Source organism: Cyprinus carpio, chromosome B6, assembly GCF_018340385.1.
Source record: "Cyprinus carpio isolate SPL01 chromosome B6, ASM1834038v1, whole genome shotgun sequence".
Classification (NCBI taxonomy): domain Eukaryota; kingdom Metazoa; phylum Chordata; class Actinopteri; order Cypriniformes; family Cyprinidae; genus Cyprinus; species Cyprinus carpio.
Window position 1 is genome coordinate 7,449,772 of NC_056602.1, and position 27,264 is coordinate 7,477,035.

The following is a 27,264-nucleotide window of genomic DNA, read 5'->3' on the forward strand; positions in this document are numbered from 1 at the left end:
TGGTAGCTTAAAATTCCACTCCTCTCTCTCTAAAAAAAGGAATAAATGAATGAATGAATAAATCGGGTTTCTGACTGATGGAACATTTTAACCATAGCAAAACAAGGTAACATTTAATTTTAAGGTGACGTTGTTACACGTTACATGTACTTACCATTAAAATAATAATTAATTATGTGTAATTACATGCAAGTAACTTTAAGCCAAACCCTAACCATATAGTAAGTACATGTAGTTAATTAATATTACTCAGTTCTTAAATATATAATTACACTATAACAAGGACACCTTATATAAAGTGTAACACAAAACAAATAAAACTGTTTTATTGTTTATATCATTGCAAAGTGTAAATTAACCTATATAGTCGCCCAGTGACTGTATTTAAAGTTTAATTTGTTTTTTTTTTGTTTGTTTTTTTAAAGTTGAAATGTATTAGTTGAATACATTTTACTTTATTCGCATATAAAATAATCTCATAAAAATTATTCATACTACTACATATATACTTTATAAAATTGTTTATATATATATATATATATAAACAATTTGTTTTTTTGTTTTTTTTAAGTAGAAATGTATTAGTTGAATACATTTTACTTTATTCGCATATAAAACAAATCTCATAAAAATTATTCATACTACTATATATATACTTTAATTATAAAATTATGTTTATATATATATATATATATATATATATATATATATATATATATATATATATATATATATATATATATATATATATATATATATATATATGTGGACTAGTAAGCTAATATATTTAGTTTACCAGCTCAACATTTCTACCAACCAACTCTTCTCTCCTCTTCTACCTGCCCTAGTAGAAAAAGCGAAAGCGAAAGCGTAAATACTCTTTCGTGTTTGTCCCTCCTGATTCTCCGTCCGTTGAAGCGCTCACAACAACACCACAACAACACATCCGATTATCATCATCATAATCATCATGAGCTTCGCTCTGCTGTATGTATGTTCTACCTACCGGCTTATTTTACATTTCAGATCAGGTGTTTCAAAAGCGGACAAGATATATTAGGCCAAGAGACATCCGCTTTCTGTCTGTCTGATATCTTTAATCTGATAAATCGAGGTAAGATTGAACGAAGCACCATATTTATTAGCTTGAGGGATATTAAAGCAGCGAATAGAATGAAAATGTGAAATATTTCTGTCTTCTAGAGACTGTATTATGGCTTTACAGTGGTATTTTTCATTCATCAGCTATTTAACAAGATCCCCACCTGTCGACGTGGATGAAATTCTAAATTTGTTGCGTTTTAACAGACGTGTAGTTTCATATTAGATCGATAATGTAATCAATCAGAATATTGTATCTGATACGTGAATTATAATGTGTTTTCCTTTTGCTTAAATGTATGCCATTTATTTATGAACAACTAAACCTGCTTGTCAGCTTGCATTTTAATTAACAGCTCACAAAAAGTAGTTTTTCCTTATTATTATTAAGGAAATTTATTAGACAGTATTCCAGATCTGTTGCTTATCAGTTCAGCTGATGATTTCATAACAGCTCTGCGTCACCTTTGGCCCTGATCAGTGTGTGTACATGTGTGTTTACACTGTCAGTCTCTGTCAGGACTCTTAGCTTGACACAAACTCAGGACTCAAAAACATTTCATTTACTTATTTTACAACTAAAAAGAAATGTAGCCTAGGTACAGAAATGCTCAGATATACCTCACTCGCTTCATGCCTAGTTCTGTGAAGTATTGTCTCATGAAAAGCCTTTGTTGTCATTGAGAATCTGAAATCACACATGCCCTGTTCCCTCACAGGGCAATCATCCACAGTGACTAATGCAACCGCTGTGATATGGGGAACGTTTAGAGATGGAGAAGAGGATAAAGTGAGTGTGTTCAAAGACAGACTGCCAGCAATGTTGAACAATGCAGCATTTGTACATTTCTTAGTTATTTTTTATTTTTTTGTCTCATGACTTTTCTAAGAGTGTATTCATCACTGTGTTTGTAGTTGTGGTGAGGAGGACGCTTCTGGAGAGAGGGGACTTCTCCACACCTGGAGGGGATATTCTTACAGCACCACACCAGAGAGGGTGCTGCTCTCCCGGCCCGTGCTCCAGGCTGCCCTGGGAGCTAGACATGGAGTTCTGCTAGTAGAGGGTAATACATTTATTATTCACACATGCAAATTTGGCTGGTCAACTCTGTAGAAGCAAAAAAAAAAAAACTAGTATTCGATGAGGCCTTTGTTAACAGGTTAAAGTCAACATCAAAGTGGATGCTGTTTACTTGGTCTTATTGTGCATATTAAGTTATTGGTTGCAAAGAAAAAATGTTTTTCATCAAAATGTAATAAGGTGATCTGCCTTGCCAAGCTGACATCATCAGCTGTGATAAGTCTTAGAAAAGTAGCACAATGATTTAAGAGGATAGGTCACCCCATAAATAAATGCTCATCGATTACTCACCCTCATGTCATTCCAAAACCTGTTTAAATGAAATTTTATGTTTGCATTTTATTTTTAGGCAAACTATCCTAAAATAAAAAAAAAATTGAGATGGGATCCTTAACATTTGGATACATGGAAGTGCTCTTAAGGGTGAATGTGACCCGTAGCCTACACAACATGATAAAAAAGTTTTTCTTTTGTGTTGTTGGATATTTGTTTCAAGAGAAAACTGCTGAAAATGTTTCATGTTCACATTGATTTTCATACTTTTTGGCTCGTAAGACTGCTTCCATATAGGCTAAAGGTCGTTCACACCAAGAATGGTAACTATAATGATAACTAAACCTAAAGTTTTAATAATTGTTCTTATTCTGTGAGATATGTAAGTCAACAACACAACTATAATGATGACTACACAGAGGAACTATTTTGTTGCAGTGTTTCAGAATGATTATTTTTAGTTGATGAATGATAAAAGTTTTGACAGCCAATCAGAATCCACCTGACTTTAAAACACGCAAGCATTTAAAATGATAGATGACAAAACTGCTGCACATGCTCGTAATAAACAAATCTATGTGACCAACTGAAGCCCAGTGATGGATTACTATTGAAATGATGGGATTTCATCTGCAGAAATGTTGTTCCAAGAAGAAATTGTTGAATAAAGTTTTTTTATTTTTTATTTGTGCACCAAAAGTATTCTCGTAGCTTCATAACATAACAGTTGAACTACTGATGTCACTATTTTACCGATGTCCTTGCTATCTTTCTGGGCCTTGAACGTGTCAGTTGTGTTGCTGTCTGTGCAGGGTTAGAAAGCACTAGGATTTCATCAAAAGTATCTTTGTTTTTGTTCCAAAGATGAACAAAGGTTTTAAGGGTTTGGAATGACATGAGGGTGAGTAATTAATGACAGAATTTTCATCTTTGGGTGAACTATCCCTTCAAGGTATTTCTGCTGCAAGTATGACAGCTTGTTCTAAATAGAGTTTAGAAATATTTAATTAACTAAATAAGTGCAAGAGTTGTTCATTCTTGAATAAAAACAGTTATTATTGAGAGGGGAAAAAGAAATATGATTTCAGTACACATCTTGATTTTGCGTTAAGTTATATTATTTTATTGTTTTTTAATTAATTAATTTATTTTATTTGTTTGTAGTTTAATTGTAGTAATTAGTTCGTCACGGTGCCCTTGGTGGAAAACCATTGCTTTAAACAAAAGGTTGTGAAAAGACTATTGACTATTGTATCTCATACATTTGTCATTATTATTGCAATCCAGAAATGTCACAATTTATATACTATATTTAGGGGGACAAGTCTATAGCTTTGGCGAGCTGCCGTGGAAACAGAACCAGACATCATCAGTAGTGACTGAGCCTGTTTTGGAGGCGGTTCTTAGCGAACAACGTGTTGTTTTTGTGGCTGCTGGCTCCGCCCACAGTGGAGTCGTGACAGAAGATGGAGGAGTGCACATGTGGGGAGAAAATGCTCACGGCCAGTGTGGCCTATCAGGACTCTCTGTTATCCCTAACCCCACCCCTGTGGGTGTGCTCGACTCAGTGGCCACACCCCCTCAGACGGTGAAGATCCTGGAGTTGGCGTGTGGGGATCAGCACACTCTGGCTCTTTCAGCCAAGCATGAAGTCTGGGCTTGGGGAAGCGGGTGCCAGCTGGGCCTGAACACTTCAACGTTTCCTGTCTGGAAGCCCCAGAAGGTAGAGCACCTTGCTGGAAGGCATGTGTTGCAGGTGGCCTGTGGAGCTGCTCACAGCCTGGTTCTGGTGCGCTGTCTTCCCCCTCCACAAGAGCCTCGGAAACAAGACAAGTGCGGTCAGTGCCATCAGCTGCTATACACTATGACAGACAAAGAGGATCACGTTATTATCTCTGACGGACATCACTGTCCACTTGAGCTAGACAGCGGTGAGGCCAAGTCTGCATTCGAGGGCAGCCCAGATCAGAGCTCTCCTAAAGAACTTGGCCCATCCATGCCAGCTCAGATCCCAAAATCACCCCCCTCCAGCACCAACCCTGAATTTACTCTTCCTCCTGAGAGCACACCTGCCTCTGAACCCCAAAATCAGGTTCCTAGACAAGAACTTGTAGAACCAGCCATAGAAGACTCAGCAGAGCCTGAAGCTCCAGCCACAAATGGAGAGGTTTGTGTCGAAGCCTTAGAGACCAACACCCCTGAGTCGGACCGCTGTAGAGCCACAGGGGGGAAGTCCTCCCCATATCCCGATGAGCAGGCAGTGAAGGCCTACCTTAAGAGACTTTCTGATCATGCCCTGGCAGAGCACACCACCAAGACTCCCAGCACGCTTCCTTCTGCTCAGGTTAGTCTTAAACACAATGTCCAGCAAGCATTAAGCTGATAAATGAACACCAGTTTTGTTGGATTTATATACATGGATTGTAACTTTTCTATATATTTAATTGGAACTTTTTCACTTTATAAAATAGTGCAGTCGTTTTGAAAATTTAGTCTAAATATATTAATAATTAAACACCAAAAACTAAGATCAACAATTATGCGAATATTTTTGAAAAAAAATACAGTCAAAGGGAAATTTCAAATAACATTTTTATATTTTAATATATTTTGTAATTTATTGTAATGTCACTTGATCCTTAAGAAACCATTCTAATATGCTGTTTTGGTTCTGAAAAAACATTTCTTCTAATATTATTATTGTTCAATTCAATTCAATTCAAGTTTATTTGTATAGCGTTTTTTTATGATACAAATCGCTGCAAAGCAACTTTACAGAAAATTACGTTTCTACAATATTTAGTAGTGGCTTAAAAGTATTGTCCCAGTTAAAAAATGCTTGCGCTGCTTAATATTTTTGAAAAACAATTATACATTTTTTCAGTATTCCTTGATGAATAGAAAGATCAAAACAACAGGTTTTGTAACATTATAAACACATTTACTCTCATTTTGAATCAATTTAATGCATTTTTGCCTTAAAAAAAAATCTTACTGACCCCAAACACTGAACAGCAGTGTATGCTATGATGCCTAAAATCATCAATTTTTTTTTAGCATTTAAAGGACTGAATTTAGGTTTTTTTTTTATTTATTTTTTTTTTATTTTTTATTTAAGTTAAATATTTAATGCATCTTCACAGAATAAATGTATAATTCTTTAAAAAAAAAACTTAATGATCCCACGTTTTTGAACCGAAGTGTATATATTTGTATATCTGTTTCCAACTTGAATGTAAACAGTTAACTGTTAGCTCGTTGACATGCTAAAACCCTGTTTGAGAAGTTGACATCTTCACCTGTAACAAATATTATAGTTAGATTTTTGTTTATTTAGTTAAAATCACTATCCTGCCATCACTAACCAACTAGTTGACTATTCCAAGGCATCATGAATAAAACTGTTTAATTGCTTCTAAATGAACAAGTCTAGTTCTCAAATCTTTCTTATCATAGCTGTCCAGTGACCATGCTGATCGTTTCACCTCTGACCCCTTGATCCCGGTTGCCCAGTCTGTGACTCCAATGGGCTCCGCGTTAAACAACTTGGTGGTGTCCTGTGCCTCTGCGGTGGGGGAACGTGTAGTGTCCACATACGAAGCTCTCTCTCTGAGAAAAGTGATTGGTTACTGGGTAAATGTATTTTTCAGTTTTTATACATCTGTTTAAGCATCAAACCAGTAGATTTTCTATATACTTATGTCATTTTCACTCTTAGCACTTTTATTGGGAAGAATAATGATCCAGCTGTGATGTGTTTGACCAAATTATTTTGTGCTCCAGGTTCCAGGAGAGGGCCGTGAGCGAGTAGAGGAGAGACTCCGTCAGGAGGAGCCCATGCAGGGGAAGAAAAGCTCCAGCCTGGGGGACATCCGAGAGGAGGAGGCGGAGCTCAGCCGTCGCCTGTCCCTGCCTGGCCTGCTCTCTCAGGGTACACACGTTCTCCTTCTCTTACACCTAGTGCACCGTCTCCGTAAGTCCACATGGGCATGTGTGTCTAAGCTTGAGTTTTCATTAGCATGGACTAGTTGATGAGCATCTTGCAAGTTGCAAGTTTTGCCTCTCTCATCCGTCAGCTCATTGCACGCTTGGTGTTTCTGCTGCAGAGGCTATGAATAACTAACGACTCCATTCCTTTTTTTGTGACAAATTTCATAAATATTTCAAGAAAATGGTCTGCTTTTTTAATCATTTGAGTGTAGAGCGTCTGTACTGCCGTTTAGACGCATAAGAACCAGAGGAATGATTGCTATGAATCTATTCTTTTTTTAGCTGAATATGTGCAGTTTAATCATAATCCTGTGCAGTGTGTTAAGACTTAGTGCATTCAGTTCAAAGTAAAAACCCTGCAAATCACTGCCTGGACAATTTTTGCTTACTGAGATGTGTTTGTTAATGGTAATGGTTGTATTGCAATGGCTCTTCAAATTTTTGCCGATGGCACTTATGGACAGGTTTCCTATATATTGCTGTTGCCATGGTTACAGACATTGCAGAGTTTGAGGTGAAGGAGTCGGCATCCAGTGCAACAACTGAAGGTATTTTTTTGTAGTTGCAGTTGTAAAAAGTTTTAGATTTAGAGGTAGATTTTATGACACATCTAAATGTTACAAAGAAGTTACAAATTTGTTATTTCTATTTTAAATTAATCCTGTTTGAAATTTCTATTCATCAAAACATCCTGCAAAATGTGTATCACAGGTTTCCACAAAAATATTAAGCGGCTCAACTGTTTTAATATTGATAATAATAAGAAATGTTTCCTGAGCACCAAATCAGCATATTAGAATGATTTCTGAAGGATCATGTGACACTGAAGACTGGAATAATGGCTTTGCCATCGCAGTAATAAATTATATTTAAAAATATATTCAAATACTAAAGTAATTGTAATAATATTTTACAATATTACTGTTTTACTGTATTTCTGAACAAATAAATGCATGAGAGAGACTTCCATGAGAGAATACAAAATCTTACCAAACCAGGATATTTTAAGACTATATATATATATATATACTGTACTACTGTGTGTGTATATATGTATTGTTTTTTTGTTTTTGTTTTTTTTTGTTTTTTTTTTTTTTTTTGTTTTAAATGTGTATAAATGTCAAGAACAAAATGTAAAAATGAAAAAAAAAAAAAAAACTAATTTTTTTTTCATTTTAATAGTTAAAAATACAATTTCTTAATGTTTTGCTTGTGTTTGGGGAGAAATACGATTATAAGTCATGTGTTGGAACGCTGTGTGATTCAACTTTAGTGAAAAGTAGTCCTGGTTTCTAGTTGACAAACAGGTTTTAGATGCATGAATATATTTCCCTCTTTTAATATACGTAATCAAAACAAGTTCAAGTCTCCAGTGTGTCAGAAACTCTCTGCTCTAGTGATTTGCATGAGTTCAAAATTATTTACATTTAGTTTGCTGAGTTAGAGATTGTGATGTGAGGACTTTTTAAAGTCTCTCTGGTTGAGCCTGGTGTGTTTGTCTAAGTTCATAAATCAGCTGAAGCTTAATGCACAGGCTAGAGAAGACAATGGTGGCCAGCTACCTGCAACACACACACCTTTTCTCATCTCCTCACCCCCACCAGTGTGACAGATGGACCCCAGTGGGGCTGGAACATAACTCAGCACGGCAACAGTCTGTGTGTTTTGTTTGTGTATACACCTGGCCATACTGTGTATATGTGTGTGTGTGTGTGTGTTTTGCAGAGAGTTGAATTGTAGTTGGCCAAGTCTGTGGGTCTGCGTCTGTGCTGTTAAATGATTCATGTGAATTTTTCCTATGCTGTTTGTTTGTGTTTATATGGCAGAACTGAACTAATGCATATTCAATGAGGGAGAAACTGCCTTGAGTTGCAGTTTCTTATGATCTGTCATTTTGTGTCTTAGTTTGGATGTGGACTGTGTTCTGCCTCTAGTTATTGATGCTACAAATTTCTTTGAATGTGTTTTGTGTTTATTCTCTTGTTCCCGTTCTCTCAGTGTCTCCGCGTCTTTTGCGGCGAACGAGCCGCCCCCGTGCACCGGCCATCCCGCTTGCTTCAGGAGGCATTCCTGAGGCCGATGCCCACCTGCCTTCTTTGCAGACAGAAGTGTGGAGCTGGGGACATGGCCAGGAAGGGCAACTTGGACATGGAGACCTCCTTTCCAGGTCAGAATCCTCCCATCAACAGAGTGGCCCAGTCCTGCTCCTGCAGACTCTCTTCCCTAACCGCTCATGAGTTACATAAGATTCCAGGGCTTTAAATTATAATGTGGTCTGCTAAAATGAGGACAGACTCATTAGGTGCATTACAGAGGAACATAATGTGGTGATTTCTTTCTCTTTCTTTTCAGACCGCAGCCTGTCTGTGTAAAGAGTCTGAATGGTAAAGAGGTGTTGAGGGTGGCTGCAGGTGCTCATCACTCTCTCGCTCTGACCGCCCAATCACAGGTGATACACTTCACCTGCATATCCGTGGCTGTTCTCTTGAGCGGTGAGTCTGTATTAGTATAATTCCTCCTGTAATGTGTGTGTGTGTGTATGGCAGGTGTTCTCATGGGGCTGCAACACTTCTGGACAGCTGGGACACATGGAATCCCCCACCACCCTTCCTCACTTAACCAAGGTACAGTATATACACATATGTGCATAAAACAGAAAAATATCATGAGGGAGAATAAAATACCCTGCCTTTTGAAATGGTTTAAAAGGGTTGGAAATTTTAAAATGCTCTGGAAAAGAACGAAAAACTAATATTTAAAAAAAAAATAAAAAAAAAATAATAATAATAATAATAATAATAATAATAATTAAATTGAATATATATTTTTTCCATGTTTATATTTCTATGTATAAATATATATTTCTACACTACCATTCTAAAGAGTTTGAAAGTAACTAATACAATTGTATTAGCAATGTTGCATTAAGAATTAGAATTTTACAAAAGATTTATATTTTAGATAAAATGTTGTACTTTTGAACTTTTTTCATTCATCAAGAAATCCTGAAAAATATGTATCATGGTTTACAAAAATAATAAACAGCATTTATGATTTCATGTGATATTATATGACACTGAATACTGGAGTAATGGCTGCTGAAAATGCAGGTTTGTCATTACATGAATACATTTAATTTTAATATTCATTTCATATTAAAATAGAAATCAGTTCTTTTAATTTGTAATAATCTTTCACATTATTGCTGTTTTTACTGTATTTTTGAGCAAATAAATGCAACCTGGGTGAACATTAATTTTACCAAACCCCTCTGAGCAGTAGTGTAGTTAAAATTGATTTTATTTATATAACCAATTTTTCCATACAGTTTATTCATTGAATTTTTGTATACATTTGTAATCTAACATTCTATATAACACTATAACAACATATTTTTACTTACATGAATGTATATAATTAAGTTTTTCAGTTGCTTTTAACTATAGCCTATTTTAATTATATAACAGATTAACACTTTTACATTTTGCATAATTGCATTTTTAGAATTAAGAAAAAACACTAGTACTTATAAATTTATTTTCCATTTGATGTTGAGGTTTTTTTTTTAGCTGTCCCGTTGACTAAATCATTCTAGTGCACTGATACATTAAACCTGTGAGCATCAGCTCACATTTTCTTCAGTTTCTTAAGCTGTTAAAAGTGGAGGACAAGTACATATTTCATGATGCCACTAAATATTATCGACAAGGAAGAATAATAATAATAAACAAAACAATTCATACCGAAAGGATATTGTTTGTGATGTTATTGATATACAGTACCAATGACATTTTAATGTGCAATCGCATAATCATGTTATAGTAAATCATCAGTCGTCAGTGTTCCACTGTTTAGTGGATTAAAGGGATAGTTCACCCAAAAATAAAAATTATGTCATTAATTACTCACCCTCATGTTGTTCCAAACCCGTAAGAGATAAGACCTTCGTTCATCTTAGGAAACAAATTAAGATATTTATGCTTTATTTACTGCGTTTCTGAGCCTTGATCGAGGTAGTACCCTTGCTGTCTGTGGAGGGTCAGAAAGCTCTTGGATTTCATCAAAAATATCTTGATTTGTATTCTGAAGATGAACAAATGTCTTACAGGTTTGGAACAACATGAGGGTGTGTAATTAATGACAGAATGTTTATTTTTGGGTGAACTATCCCTTTAAGGTCCTTGCTATTGCCAAAATTAGCGTTGACAACATTCTGATTCCTGACTGGTTTACTTTGTCCTCTTTTGTCTTTGAGCAGCTGTCAGATGGGATTCGTGTGTGGGATATTGGGGCGGGGCAACAGCACACTCTTTTATTGGCTGATGGAGATTGTATCCAGCCAATTCTGTACTACAGTGGGCAGCAGGTGAAAGAAGTGATGGAGCAAACTGAGGAAGAGGAGCAGACAGGAGAGTACACACAGCAACCGGTGCTGCTGCCCTTTTGTATGAATGTGAGCAAGCCTTTTGCATCATAATCATCATCATCATCATTATTTCACATTTCTGTTGTATAATAAACATTACTCAGTCATTACTAGATAATGTTGAATATTATGGTGCTCTGAATCCTGTACATTGATGCTGTATTATTTATATGACTTGTAACAACACTTTTCATTGTGTGTGTGTGTGTGTGTGTGTTTGTGGTAGTTGGGCTATGTAAGCAGTGTGTGCGCAGGAGGACGGACATGTGCGGCACTGACGGATCGTAATGTAATGGGTTTTATTGCCAGTCTGCATGAGCTGGCGGCCGCAGAGAGGAAATATTACTGTAAACTCAACAATATCAATAGTCTTCTGCTCCAGCCACTGCTTAAGCTGGGTATGACAGTGTGTGATGATAACTTGTTTTGTACTCTGATTTAGACTGTCATTAGCATATTTCCATTACAGCCCTGAACGAGCTGTACAGTGTAATTCAGTGGCAAGACTAGTGGAAGTGAAACAGCCGAATCATTTAGAGTTCCTAATGTATACAACAGGGTTGTTATTGTTAACTGAAACTGATACTAAAATAGTAAAAAAAAAAAAAAGTTAAACTAAAATATTATAAATATAATTTTATAAAATAAATATCTAAAATAACTAAGTAAAATTAATCTCATAAATAGTATAATAAATAATATATAGAAATAAAAAAATGTCAAAACCACAACTAAATGTTTTAAATAAAATTAAAGTGTAAGTATAAAAATAAAATTTAATTCAAAATATCAGCAATTATAATAATATATATGTGATACTAAACTAACACTGGTAAGCTATACTATACTATAATATAATATAATATAATATAATATAATATAACATAACATAACATAACATAACATAATATAATATAATATAATATAATATAATATAATATAATATAATATAATATATGTAATTGTGTTCAGAATTATTAGAAAGTTTGTCCTGTTATACAGAATCAAGAAACGATTAAACAAAATGATTGTGTGTCTATGTGTCACACAACACACATAATTGTGTGCAATTATTTGTGATTTTTAGTTCTCACATAATTATTATTATTTTAATTTTTTTTACTCTTAGATTCCCTGAGCTCCTCCCTCGGTCAGTCCTCTGCAGGGCTTCTGCAGAATCTGATTGGACGATTGGGCCGGCTGTCTCAGCTCACGGGTCAAAACTCGGCCTCTCTAACCTCCTTCCTGCGGCGTTCACGTGATATCCGTGATCTTGTTATTATTGATGATGCACATCTGTTCCTGGACACATATTCAGAGTAAGCATTCAGCAAACACAATTAAAGAAAGTGAAGGCATGAAGTGGTTCCTTTGGTGATGACCTCAGCAGATGGAATAAGAGATGTTGGTTGTCGTTTCTTACTCCATGCTGATTAAAGGAAACATGTCATGCAAAACAGAATTTAAATTATCTTAAGTGTACAGTATAGACATGCTCTAAAGTTCACAGTGCAAAACTTCTTTTCCTATCCATTTACTGGAACATAGCTGCAAAAACGATTAATTTAGTAACTGTCATGGTTGTGATGTCACAATTTAATATTTAGCCATGTTTGAATATAAATGTTTATTAAGTGTTCAGCCAGAGAGCTAGTTAAGACCAACTAGATGAACAAAGTTAAATCAGATTATTGTAACTTGCTGTGGTCCTGAATTTCAAGATGTTTTTAGTTCTAAGTTATATTCTCTACAGGGCTGGACTGAATTAACTTCTAAATCAAAAGTAATATATTCAGGCATCAAATAGATTTTATACTTCTAATCTGATGTATAATTGAAAATCTTCAAATGTATTTAATCAGAACCTCAGTTGGTTCTTTAAGTTGTTCAAAATAAACATAGTGTACGTTCAACCATAGCCTTGAGATTTCTTTTAAAGTGTTGTCTCATTTTTATATTTTGGAGGTTTTGGTTTTTGATTTGATTCCTTTCAGGCAGTTTTCTTAGTGGGACAAAGTTCAGAGTGTGTAATGTCCTGGAAAACCTGGAGATTTTTTGGAGTAATTAAAATGAGAAGCTTAAAATTAATGGAAATCTGTGTTGTCAATACATTCATTTCATTAACCAGAAATTTCTCTTAGTGGCTGCAGTCTCTACACAGTCATTATATGTTAAGTTTCCACAGTCAAAAAAAAAAACCTTTGCAGGTGTTTTGAGTTGATAAGCTGATTGGCATGTCACCATATTCTAATTTGTTGAGAGTGAATTGGTGGGTTTTTGTTAAATGTGAGCCAAAATCTTCACAATTAAAAGAACCAAAGACTTAAACTACTTCAGTCTGTGTGCATTGAATTTATTTAATACATGAGTTTCACAATTTGAGTTGAATTACTGAAATAAATGAACTTTTCCATGCACCTGTATTGTTTCAATAATAAAGAATTATTGTAAAAGTCATGGGAATTTACTTATTTATGTACCCTCCATCTCAGCTCAGCTCATTTTCCTAGTTGTAATAATGTCCTTATTTTTGTAATTGTGTTGTACAGGTACTGTTCTGCAGTTGGTGATCTCTTAGTCATGGGAGGATTTCAAGCCCTTGTCAAACCTTGTCAGTAAGTAGTATATGTGTGTATTAGACCCTGTCTCAAGTGCTTTCCTAAGCCTTTGCTGTCCTAGGATTCCAGAGTAATAACATATGAAAATATTGCAAGGGAATTATTTGCTATTGCTCATGAAATGTTCATCTTTCCATATATACAGATCGACTTATATTAATATATAGGTTAAGAATCTCTCTGTCTGACTCTATTTGAAGTGATGTGTTTGGCAAAGGGGCCGAGGTTGTTCAGAAGTTATCTAAATGTTCTGAAGAGGGTTTGCCCTTAGCGGATATTCTGGCGCATCTCTTTTACCTGCCCATAAAACACCTGCATGATTATGGACGACTGCTGCTCAAACTGGCTACCTGCTACGAAGTGGTGGGTACTCACTAGAAACACTTAATGATTTTTCATAACACAGAAGGTACCTTTAAAGGGATACTCCACCCCAAAATGAAAATTTTGTCATTAATCACTTACCCCCATGTCGTTCCAAACCCATAAAAGCTCTGTTCGTCTTCAGAACACAATTTAAGATATTTTGGATGAAAACCTGGAGGCTTGTGACTGTCACATAGACTGCCAAGTAAATAACAGTGTCAAGGTCCATAAAAGGTATGAAAGTTGTCTTCAGAATACTCCATCTGCCATCAGATGTGCAATCTGAGTTATATGAAGCAACAGGAACACTTTTTGTAAGCGAAGAATACAAAAAAAATGACTTTATACAATAATTCCTTTGTCAACAGTCTCCTCTGTGTCTCGCCACAAGGATGCACTGTTTTATTTCAAATCAAAGCTATATACACGCAGAATCAGCAAATCCTTGTTGTGCGGATGACACAGAAGAGCATACACAGCATACGGTGATATGGAGAGACACAGAGGAGACCGCTAACAAAGGAATTATTGAATAAAGTTGTTATTTTTGTTTTGTTTGCTTACAAAAAGTGTTCCCGTTGCTTCATATAACACAGATTGCACGTCTGATGGCAGATGGAGTATTCTGACAACAACTTTCATACCTTTTATGAACCTTGACACTGTTATTTACTTGTTAGTGTGTTGTTTAGTTGGAAGTCTATGGGTTTTTATCAAGAATTATGTTTTTTTTTGTTATTATGTCGAACGATTTTACTGGTTTGGAACAACATGAGGGTAAGTGATTAATGACAAAATTTTCATTTTGGGGTGGAGTATCCCTTTAATATCATTTTTTTTTTTTGGTCACACTTTATTTTAAGGTCAAATTCTCTTCATTAACAAACCATTAAACTACTACTTTTGCCTCAATAAATGGCTAATTTGTTGCTCATTTAATAGTTAGTAAGGTAGTTGTTAAGTTTAGGTACTGGGTATGGGATTAGGAATATAGAATATGGTCATGCAATATCAATATGTTAATAATAGGCATGCTAATAAGCAACTAGTTAATATTAAGAATTGGTCCCTATACTAAAGTGTTACCATGTTTTTTTTGTAATTTTTTTTTTAAGGAATGATTTATTTTTTCGTTATTCACATATATAAAATTAGTTTGTATAAACCCGATTTCGAAAAAAGTTGGGACACTGTACAAATTGTGAGTAAAAAGGAATGGAATAATTTACAAATTCTCATAAACTTATATTTTATTCATAATAGAATATAGATAACATATCAAATGTTGAAAGTGAGACATTTTGAAATGTCATGCCAAAATATTGGCTCATTTTGGATTTCATGAGAGCTACACATTCCAAAAAGTTGGGACAGGTAGCAATAAGAGGCCGGAAAAAGTTAAATGTACATATAAGGAACAGCTGGAGGACCATTTTTTAACTTATTAGGTCAATTGGCATCATGATTGGTTATAAAAAGAGCCTATCAGAGTGGGCAGTGTCTCTCCAGAAGTCAAGATGGGCAGAGGATCACCAATTCCCCCAATGCTGCGGCGAAAAAATAGTGGAGCAATATCAGAAAGGAGTTTTCTCAGAGAAAAATTGCAAAGAGTTTGAAGTTATCATCATCTACAGTGCATAATATCATCCAAAGATTCAGAGAATCTGGAACAATCTCTGTGCGTAAGGGTCAAGGCCGGAAAACCATAGTGGATGCCTGTGATCTTCGGGCCCTTAGTCGGCACTGCATCACATACAGGAATGCTACTGTAATGGAAATCACAACATGGGCTCAGGAATACTTCCAGAAAACATTGTCGGTGAACACAATCCACCGTGCCATTCGCCGTTGCCGGCTAAAACTCTGTAGGTCAAAAAAAGAAGCCATATCTAAACATGATCCAGAAGTTCAGGTGTTTGCTCTGGGCCAAGGCTCATTTAAAATGGACTGTGGCAAAGTGGAAAACTGTTCTGTGGTCAGACGAATCAAAATTTGAAGTTCTTTTTGGAAACCTGGGACGCCATGTCATCTGGACTAAACAGGACAAGGACAACCCAAGTTGTTATCAGCGCTCAGTTCAGAAGCCTGCATCTCTGATGGTATGGGGTTGCATGAGTGCGTGTGGCATGGGCAGCTTACACATCTGGAAAGGCACCATCAATGCTGAAAGGTATATCCGAGTTCTTGAACAACATATGCTCCCATCCAGATGTCATCTCTTTTCATGGGGGAAGACCTTGCATTTTCCAACATGACAAGGCCAGACCACATACTGCATCAATTACAACATCATGACTGCGTAGAAGAAGGATCCGGGTACTGAAATGTCCAGCCTGCAGTCCCAGATCTTTCACCCATAGAAAACATTTGGCGCATCATAAAGAGGAAAGATGCGACAAAGAAGACCTAAGTCCGTTGAGCAACTAGAAGGCCTGTATTAGACAAGAATGGGACAACATTCCTGTTCCTAAACTTGAGCAACTTGTCTCCTCAGTCCCCAGGTACGTTTGCAGACTGTTTATAAAAAGAAGAGGGGATGCCACACAGGGGTAAACATGGCCTTGTCCCAACTTTTTTGAGATGTGTTGATGCCATGAAATTTAAAATCAACTTATTTTTCCCTTAAAATGATACATTTTCTCAGTTTAAACATTTGATATGTCATTTATGTCGTATTCTGAATAAAATATTGAAATTTGAAATTTCTACATCATTGCATTCTGTTTTTATTCACAATTTGTACAGTGTCCCAACTCTTTTGGAATCGGGTTTGTACATACAAAATGTTTAACCCGAATAAATTCAGAATAATCTTTTAATGTATTTATTATTTTTTTTATATATATATATTTATTAATTTTTGGCTTATTTTGTGTATATTGTTTATTGCTTTGGTTAATTATTTGTTTTTTATATATATTTTTTTTGCTTATTCATATGATGCTTATTGCTTATATATTTATTGCTTATTTTATTTATTTTCATAATTATTTATTGCTTATTTTGCGTTATTCACTTTTTGTGTGTATGTGTGTTTAGTAAAATAGTAAATGTATTCTATAATAACAGGACTGGCTGTATTGTCCACTGATTTTCACTCAATACACCATCGCTACATAAAATCTCACTGCTATCTGTGTGTGACAGAGTTCTGTGGATTATCAGAAGCTGCAAGATGCCTGCTCAAAATATGAATCCATGACTCTTCATCTGAAGAGGAGGAGGAAGGATGCCGAGTACACGCTCCACTTCTGGAAGACTTTTCCTGGAAAGATGAGCGTGAGTCACTCTGCTGCTCTCAGGCCCTTAGAAGCACTTTACCTGTCAAATGCCAGTCAGTTTAATGCGCAGCAGACAGCCAGGTGCTCTTCCTGCTGAGCAAATTGTTTTATTTCGGAGCACTTGTGGAGGACAGCTAGAACGTGGATAAAGTTGGGCTGGTAACCAAGAGTTCTCCTCTTCTTTCAGGACTCTCTTCGTAAACCTTTCTCTCGGCGGCTGATCTGTGAGAGCAGTAATAAGGCTTTGACTCTTCAGAACGCTGGCCGTTTTTCTGTCAACTGGTTCATCCTTTTCAACGATGCCCTGGTTCATGCACAGGTTTGCGCTTCTTTTTATACTTTAACTTTACCACCATTTCAGTGTCATTTCTGCTTTATCTCTGCCTTTTCTGTTAATCTCATCCTTCTGTCCTTACACAGTGCTTTCACTTCAGTTTTTTATTCGCTTACAGGGCCAAACTAACAATCTGTTTCCAATGACTGGTGTTTTTAGTGATGTTTATCTTTGTTTTGGTAGGGCATGGTTCCCTATAAGAGTCTGTGGAAGTATGGGCTGTATGAATGAAGAGTTTCCTCCATAGCATACTGTCCCCTAGAGCCCAGGGATGCACCCTACAGCTGTAGTGTTCGTCCAGTGCTGTTGTTAAGGGGATATTCTGAGATTAAATAAAACTAGTGCTGTCAAATGATTAATCGCGATTAATCGCATTCAAAATAAAAGTTTTGTTTACATAATATATGTATGTGTACTGTGTATATAAATACACATGGATGAATATATTTCAGAAAAATATGTTATGTTTATATATTAAATATATTTATTTATAATATAAATTATATGAATATAAATGTAAACATTTTCAATATATATACTGTATGTGTGTGTATTTATATTTAGGGCTGGGCGATATATCTAACGATATGATCATGCTCATCTAGTCAGTAAATCTGGTTCCGTGATTACCGCTAAATCGCCATCACCTGCTTTCAAATGGAGCGGCATTAAATAGACAGAGCCGTAGATCACTGACAAGCTACGCAATATCGTGTTCATTATCCCAGATGAATCGCCTTCGATAATCAACGCGATATTGCGTACCTTGTCAGTGAACTATGGCTCTGTCTATTACATGCCACTCCATTTGAAAGCAGGTGATGCGATTTAGCGGTAATCACGGAACCAGATTTACTGACTAGATGCGCATGATCATATCGTTAGATATATCGCCCAGCTTTAATTTTTATATATATATATATATATATATATATATATATATTATATATATATATATATATATATATATATATATATATATATATATATATATACAATATATATATATACACAGAACACACACATTTATTATGCAAATAATCATGATTAATCGTTTGACAGCACTAAATAAAACTTTTAGCTAAAGCTTGGGGTATCTGATTAATTCAGAAAATAATTTTGACACATCTACAATAAAAAACAAAAAGAAATGTGTACATTAATCAGTGACATTTTAGTAGTTTTTATTAATATTTTGTATTAGTTTTTTATTTTTCTGTTTTCACTTTTTTTAATTTTTTCGACAAAGTTTTAGTAACATTGTTTTTTGAGTTATCCTTTTTAGTATTTTTACTACATTGCTTTATAATTTTTATTTCAGTTTTAGCTATTTTACTACATCAAGTTAAACTAAAATAAATTGAGAAATGTTTGCCATGGCAAGTTTTAGTTAACTACAGTATAATAACCCTTTTGCAAGTCACTTTAAAATGAGACTACATTTAAAAGTGGATTATTTTTGGTTATATGCTCCTTACTTAATTCTTCTGGGTGAAGATATCTCTCCGCTAAAAAGTTACTTTAACTCATAGTTACGTCAGTTAAATCATGTTATTACTCTTTTGCATCAGTGCGACTGCGTTTTCATATTTGAATCTTTTTGTTGTACTGTGCAATCTCTCTATAGGCTAACATTTGAAATGCATTGCTGGACAAACTGATGGATGTGTCAGAATCATTTTCTGTGGCCACAGATGCTGTCAAAAGAATTTTAAGTTGTATTTTAACTCTGAATATTCCTTTAAAGAATCTAATCGATTACAATTACATAGTATCTGTAATAGCTCAGTTTGAAACCTCAGTTTTAGACTCTGCCTTGTCCAGAATGTCTCGGTCCTGTGTGGTATAGCCTATAAGCATAGAAAGATGACAGTACATCTGGTTGGGTACATTCCAAGGCTTTCTGCTTGCAAACCCTTTGTAAAAGATATGTACCTGATTGGGGCATGTTGTGCTGGATGGTTTTATGTTGAACAGTAGTGATTCTGTTCAATGCTGAGTCTCGTCTTAGTGAATGTGCCAGTGAGTATTTGAGATGATAATCCATTATTTTCCTCCCCGTTGTTTTTCCTTCATACCTTTCACAGTGCGTGTATTTGTCTGTTTTTTAGTTTCATCAGCATTATCTCTTTCCGTTCGAAAAGAGCCAAAAATGTGCTCCATATGTTCAACATTTTATATTTTAAAATAGTAGTCGACAACCTATAAAACCAATTGACAGCTGGTTTATGCTTGAGAAAAGTAATAATTGTATTTTTACTGTAAGCACTGTAACAATGTTTTACTTTTGTAGGTAGGTTTTATTTTAGCAGTGTTATTTGTGTTTTTAAAGACTCGTTTTTAAAGATTTAAGTGAGGTAAAGGTAATCTAAATCAAACGAAAACAAGGAAATGCTGCACATTTAATTGATGGTACTGATTTGTGCATCAGTAATCAAGAGTGGACAGAATGGGGTACAATTTATTTTTCTGTATGCTGTTCTTGCATTTCTCTCAACCCCTCCTAGTTTTCCACTCATCACGTCTTCCCATTGGCTACATTGTGGGTGGAGCCTATTTCTGAGGAGAACACAGGCGTTGTGAGTGTGCCAGTCGTGTTTATTGTAGCTTTATATAATTATAAAGTGTTATGACGAGTTATGAAGTTTGCGTGGTTCTCTGCAGATATGTTTTAAAGTGACTTTCACCTGAAGAGAGTTTCACTCTGCTGGCTTTCGTCCCCAGCTGAGAAGGTATACCTGACTTGACTCAAAAATGATGATTTACAGAAACCTGTATAGATAGTTAGTTAAACAGAGATGTCCTGATTTCTAGGCAAAAGTGGCTGCGTTCTATAAAGCAAGCAGTGGAGCAGACACTTGGTGGAATGGGGCATGATGGGATACCTCCTTCTGCAGGAGTAACGCAGAGAGCAGATCCACCCATTTCAAGGACAGCTTCATACCATTCTACAAAGACAGTCGACTCAAGGAGGCCACGTATGAGGGCCGATGGGTCTCAGGGAAACCCCATGGACAGTAAGCCCACTGGAGGAGGAATTGTGGGTCTTCTTAAAACTTCTTAAAAAACTTGGAAGATGATGATGGCTGATGATGGTGTCTGTGTTCTAGGGGGGTGTGGTCAAATGGCCCGATGGACGAATGTATACAGGGACATTCAAGAACGGCCTTGAAGATGGGTTAGTGACAACATTATAATTTTTTTCTTTTTTCAGATTATTATGCTGATGTCTACTACATTCTATATTACTGGAGATATTTGAAACTACTGTTTTCTTTGCAGTTTTGGGAGATTACGTTGTGCCTAACAAAAAACCTGAACAGCTGTGATCATTACCAAGGGCAGTGGAAGGATGGCAAGATGCACGGCTTTGGAACATTCAGGTTTGCGGCTGTGTTTTTATTTTTATGTATTGTTTTTCTGTATGTGTATGTACAATACCATTCAAATTTTTGGGGTTAACTGTTTTTTAATGTTTTAGAAAATGTTTTGTAGGATGCTTATATGCTCACCAAGGTTGCATTAAAACAGATATAATGTGAAATATTATTACAATTTAAAATAACTTTAATAATTCTGTTTTAATATTTTGTAAAATGTGATTTATTCTTGTGATGCAAATCTGAATTTCAGTTTAATTTCAGTGCAATTTTCAGTAGTCCTGTCTTAATGTTACAAGAGCCTTCAAAAATCACTTAAATATCTTTATTTGGTATTCATGTACTGTAGCAATGTTTATTATTACAGTTGAAGAAATTTGTTTTATGTAAATTATGAAACATTTTTATCAGGATTCTGTGATGAAAAGGAAGTTAAAAAAATTTGGTATTCATGTAACAATGTTTATTATTACAGTTGATGCATCAGTGCTCAAAAAGGGTATTTATTTATAAAAAAAAAAAAAGTCTTTCTAACCTGAATATTTTGAACGGTACTATTTGTTGATGCGAGTTGATATATTGACTGTGTGTGTGTGTTCGTGTTCAGATACGCCTCTGGGGAGATATACGAGGGCTCGTTTCTAGATAACATGCGTCATGGTCACGGGATGCTGCGTAGTGGGAAGCTGAACTCCACTTCCCCCAGTGTCTTGATCATCGGCCAGTGGCAGAATGACAAAAAATCTGGCTATGGAGTTTTTGATGACATCACCAGGTATGCGAATAGACAAGTGAATTCACAAAATGATTCGCAGCACTTCTTTGCCTTGAAATGTAAGTCAAGTGTGTGTGCTACCTGTGTTTCGTGTCAGAGGGGAGAAGTACCATTGGGCATTGTGGCTGGATGATCAGCGTCAGGGGAACGGAGTTGTTGTTACGCAGTTTGGCCTGTACTATGAAGGTGCATTCAACAACAACAAAATGATGGTGAGATTGACATGCACACATTTGGTTTTATTTATGTGTGTGACACCATGCTGTATTAAGACTATGTTCACAATATCTCATGGCCTCTTGTGCCTTATTGCTTTTATAAAGTCATTTCCTACAATATTAAAAAATAATTCAAATAATATTTTTTTTTGCAAACTGAACAAAGAAAATGTCGCTCCTTTTTTTACCTGTAGTTTCCTCACGTTAGGTTTTATTGTCTTTTGAGGTGCTTTTGATTCTACAAAAATGATCAAACTTGACGCACACACTCTTATCTTTTTTTGCTTTTAAAGTACGAAGAAAGAAAAAACTTCAGATGAGTTATTTTAATTGTTATTTGTTTCTCTCCAGGGAACAGGGGTGTTACTCTCTGAAGATGACACTACATTTGAAGGGAGTTTTCAGAAGACTGGACTCTAAATGGAAAGGTGCACAACTGTTGCCACTTTGTCACTAAGAAATGTTATTTGTTATATTTTCAGTATATTGCAATGATTCTTATCATGTGACACTAAAGACTGGAGCAATAGCTGCTGAAAAATTCAGCTTTACCATCACAAAAATAAATCACTTTTTAAAATGTTTTAAAATAGAAAACAGTTATTTTAAACTAGAATTAAAAATTAGATTAAAATTTATTAAAAATATGATGATGATAATAATATTATATTAATATAATGGTATTAAAAATAACTATTAAATATTATTACAAAATAATATGGCAAATGTCTAATATTACAAGTGACATTAACAGCCGTTTTTTTTTGAAATGGTAGAGTATGTTCACACAGACACAGCCTGTTATCATATCTTCTGCAGGGCGTGTTGACCATGGCCGAATGGAGACTAGCATTGAAGGCGCTTTTAATGGGGTTTGGGGAACTGGACTAAGATGTCAGGTTCCTACTTACAACCCCAGCCTCTACGACTCAGACAAGGAGAAGGCTCATGCACTGTAAGAGTGTGTGTTGATCTCTGTAGCACAATTCAATTTTAAGCTGCATTATCAATGTTGATTGGGAACCGATGTGTTTGTGCGATTACAGTAAACTGGGGCAGGTTAGCGGTTCAATCCGAAGAAAAGTGGAAGGCTGTGTTTTTGGAGTGCTTGGAACAGGCTAGGTTGTGATTCTCCCGAACAGGGACAAACCACTACAGCGTGGGACAACATCGCCATAGTCGCTCACAAGCTAACAGTGAGACAGCAGAGAGACCGGTACACAGAGTAGACCAGTTTCCAGAAAAACCTTACTGTACCTCATTGCCTCATTGTTTACTAGTGCAATGAGAAACTCCCCTGACACTCACAGAGTATTACAGCAGAGTCTGATGTTAACATGAGAAACTCCCCTGACACTCACAGAGTATTAGCAGACAAAAAATAATACACATCATACTAGGGAGGGGGTGGTTTGACTGAATTATGAAATTACAGTAGAAGTAATGTTATACAAGTGTAATGGTTCATATCACAAAACAAAACATAATTTATGTCATTAATCACAATAAGGCAATGCCTGTTTTTGATAAAGTAGTGAACTGATAAATGAAGAATACCTAATCAGATTTTTTTTTTTTTTTGGTGGATGCAAATAATCTGGAAGCCCATTTCTGCCACATAAGAAGATTCTTTAAATTAATTATGACACAGTGGAAATTATGAGATTCTAATTTATAATTATGGAGTCAAAATTGTGACAAAAATAAATTACTTTTTTGTTACAATTTCAGCTTTTTGTCAGTTAATGACATATAAAAAGTAAAGAAAATTCAGCATTTTATGTCATACATTTAGACTTTTTGTATCATAATTCTGACTTTGTATTCTTACAAGTTATCACATTTATTGTCATAAATTATGATTTACCAAGGCATTTTTGTCTTTATTTTGGCGGAAACGAGGTTCCACACAAACCAAATTTATTTCTGACAAATGAATGTAAATGTAAAATGTAAAATATATTTATAAACAGTTATTTCCTTCCTCATCTTTTACCATCTTGGATTGAAAAACCTTGTCGCAGTGCATTTTGGGATTGCCTTTTGCAGTTCTGCAGTTCTACCTTTGATCTACTTTTTTAGATGTGCTTTCAAGGTTTTATCTAGGAATCTCCCAAAGTTTTGGAACATAAATATTAAATGTGTAATGTTAAAATGTATAGCTGAAATGTGTGTGTGTGTATGTTTAGTCCAGAGTTTACTGAGTCGCTCTCATCACCAAAACGCTGGAGAGTCTCGAGTTCATTCCTCAGCATGTTGGTCCTGTGACGTTAGAGGTGTATCACACAGTCCGTCTGTACCTTGCTAAGGTATGCATTGCTTTAGGACAGTCATCACTCAATGAACTAACCACTGCCAACCTTATTTACAAACATAATATGTCTCTCAGTCATTCCAGTGTATTTTTGTCCCTATAATATGTCACTTACTCCTGATTTTTGACCCCAAACCCAGGCATGTGATACCCCAATGCATCCTCTGGGTCGGCTGGTGGAGACACCGGTTTCGGTGTCCCCGTATGACGTATGTTGGTGGTGTTGGGGCCAACCGTAGATTACTGCCCCAGGCTGTTAATGAGATCAAGTCCTATCTCAGCCGCATCTTTCAGCCTTGTCAGGTAACTGTGTCAGTCAGACTGACAGCAAAGTCTGTTTTATACATTGTTCCCATGAAATATTTATGTATGTGTTTCGGTTTAGATTCCTCTTTCCTGATCTGCCAGAGGAAGGAGGTGTTCACGTGGCTGACCCTCCAAAAGAGAAAGGTGGTTCAGACCCTGCTGGGAAGCAGCTGGAGTCTCCTAAACCTGGGTACGTAAGATGGCTCACTTACAGTATGAGAACAATAATACATGGCATACTAAGGGGTTGTGTGGATTGACCAAATGTTGATATTACAGTAAGAGTAATTTTATTTTATACAATTTCTATCTATGGTTTATATCACAGTTAGAGTGAAATTAAACAAAAATTGTTTATACATTAAAACACCACAAGATAGTACCTATTTTTGATAATCTAGTGAATTTTAAATTAAAATTACTTGTATTATGTTGAAAATTACTCGGAACCCATGAAAGCCAGTTTCCACCACGTAAGAAGAAAAAAAATGTTCTTTCATGCTTTGGTAAATCATAATTAGGACATAAAAAAGCAAAATTATGTGATAAAAGTTTTGAATTGACAAAATTCTGACATATTAAGTATTAATTATGAGATAAATTGATATTATGACAGCATAATTATGAGATCAGGTTCAAATGTACAAAGTTATGAGATACTAAATCATAATGAAGTAATTTGACTTTATGGCAATTATGAGATAAAAACTTGAAATTGACGAACAAATTTATGAGATTAAGTCATAATTATGAGATGAATTGAAATTATGACATACAAAGTCATGATTATGAGAAAAAGTTACAATTGACAAAAAATTATGAGATTGTCACAATTTTGAGACAAACTGAAATTGACATACTAAATCATAATTATGAGATAAAACGTTTAAATTGACAAAAAAGCCATTATCTGCCATTTTTGTTGTTGTCTTTTTATCTCATATTTTTTTCCAGACTGATTTGTCTGTGTTTTTATCATCTGTGTCTTTAATGTCTGATGTATTGTCTTTGTGCATGGGCATGTGTTTATGGCAGGTGTGTGGTCAGCAGCTCTGCTCTCCTCCTGCCGGTGCTGTTGGCCCGTCTCTATCCTCCTCTCTTCACTCTCTATGCTCTAGAGAAAGAGAAGGAGGATGATGTGTACTGGGAGTGTGTGCTCCGACTCAACAAACAACCAGACCTGGCGCTGCTCGCCTTCCTCGGGGTGCAACAGTGAGTCAGACACACAGCTACACTGAGAAATACATACAGTAGATTTCATTATCCTCTAGTGATCATCCTATTGCCACTAATACCTGTTTTCATAGGAAATTCTGGCCTGTGACTGTTACAGTACATGGAGAAAAACAACAGGTAGTTAAATATAAGAGAGACTTTGAAGGCAATATGCTAATTATATTAGCAGAAATAAAACTGTGGATCATGAAGCAGTATTCATGGAAGTATTTTGTGGGTGTGTAGGTTCTCTCAAGCACTAAGGATGCCTGTTTTGCCTCAGCAGTTGAGACTTTACAGCAAATGAGGTTGGAGATTTAAAACAATTTCTGGCTAATAACATTTGTCATTTTCTTCTCTGGTAAATTGTTTTAAGGTTGTTCTCTTTTTCTTTCGACAGCACAACTTTCACCCCCTCAGACAAGCTTCAGGTCATCCAAAACACCTTCGAGGAGATAACCCAGGAAGTACATGCACTTCTGAAACAGGATTTCTTGTGGTCGATGGATGACCTGTTTCCTGTCTTTCTTTTTGTTGTTCTGCGTGCACGGTAAGGATGAGATCGCAAGGTTTCTAAGGCCCCCATTTAGAATACATTTCTTTTCAAATGCATATGCTTTAGCACAGAAAATAACATTGGTTAAAAAAAGGAATGCTTTGGGTTGACATAGCTGTTTGTTCTCTACAGGATAAGGAATCTGGGGGTCAGAGGTCAGCCTCATCGAGGATCTAATGGATCCATGTGTACAGCATGGAGAGCATGGGCATCATGTTTTACCACACTCAAGGTATAATGTATAAGGGTTTTTCACAAAAAAGTTTTTGTTTACATAGTACATGTGTGTGCACTGTGTATATTTTATATGTGTAATATTATAGTATATATAAATACACACATGCATGGATTTAAAAAAAAAAAAAAAAACATAGAATCAAAGTTGTCCTAAAAACAAGAACGCAATTTTGGTTTTAGGTTTAGGACAACTTTGATGAAAGGTTTTGATCCACTTCAAATGTTGACAAGCGTATATACAGTATATATATTGCCAATAGTGTAGTGAAGTATGAAGCACAGCTCACACAGAATATATTTTTAAACTAAGAAGCTTTCTGTTGGTAAACACAGTAAAATCTATGTGGCCAATTTGACCCCGTTGCGAAACCTGCATGGGAAATATTCCCCCTCACACAAAATTCCAGATTACATGGATCCCTGTCAAAAATACCAAAAATTACTTAAACATCTTAAAAATGCTACAAACATGTGTTGTCATCTATCATTTAAAGTATTATCCTCATAAATATGCAAACAAGCATGTTTATCTCAGGGCATACAAATATACAGTGTGAAAATCCGTGTGTGTGTACCAATTGCTGTTCTGAAACCCTCCTCTTCCTCACTCAGGCATGCTACTATCAAATCCAGCATGAGAAGATCACGTAATGAAACACATCTCCCCAAACCCATCTGGTAAGGCAGTGGAATGACTGACAAACAGACCAGCCAATCAAAGTCTTCAAGACACAAAGTGGGAGGAGCCAATCATGTTCCATGCCTGGATCACATGACAGAGGAGGGGTGATTC

At 35.6% G+C, this 27,264-nt stretch overlaps 1 pseudogene; it reads left to right on the forward strand.

The window, feature by feature from the left end:
• The first annotated feature begins 842 nt into the window (after positions 1–842).
• On the forward strand, positions 843–25,999 carry LOC109089039 (annotated as a pseudogene).
• Positions 26,000–27,264: the final 1,265 nt, after the last annotated feature.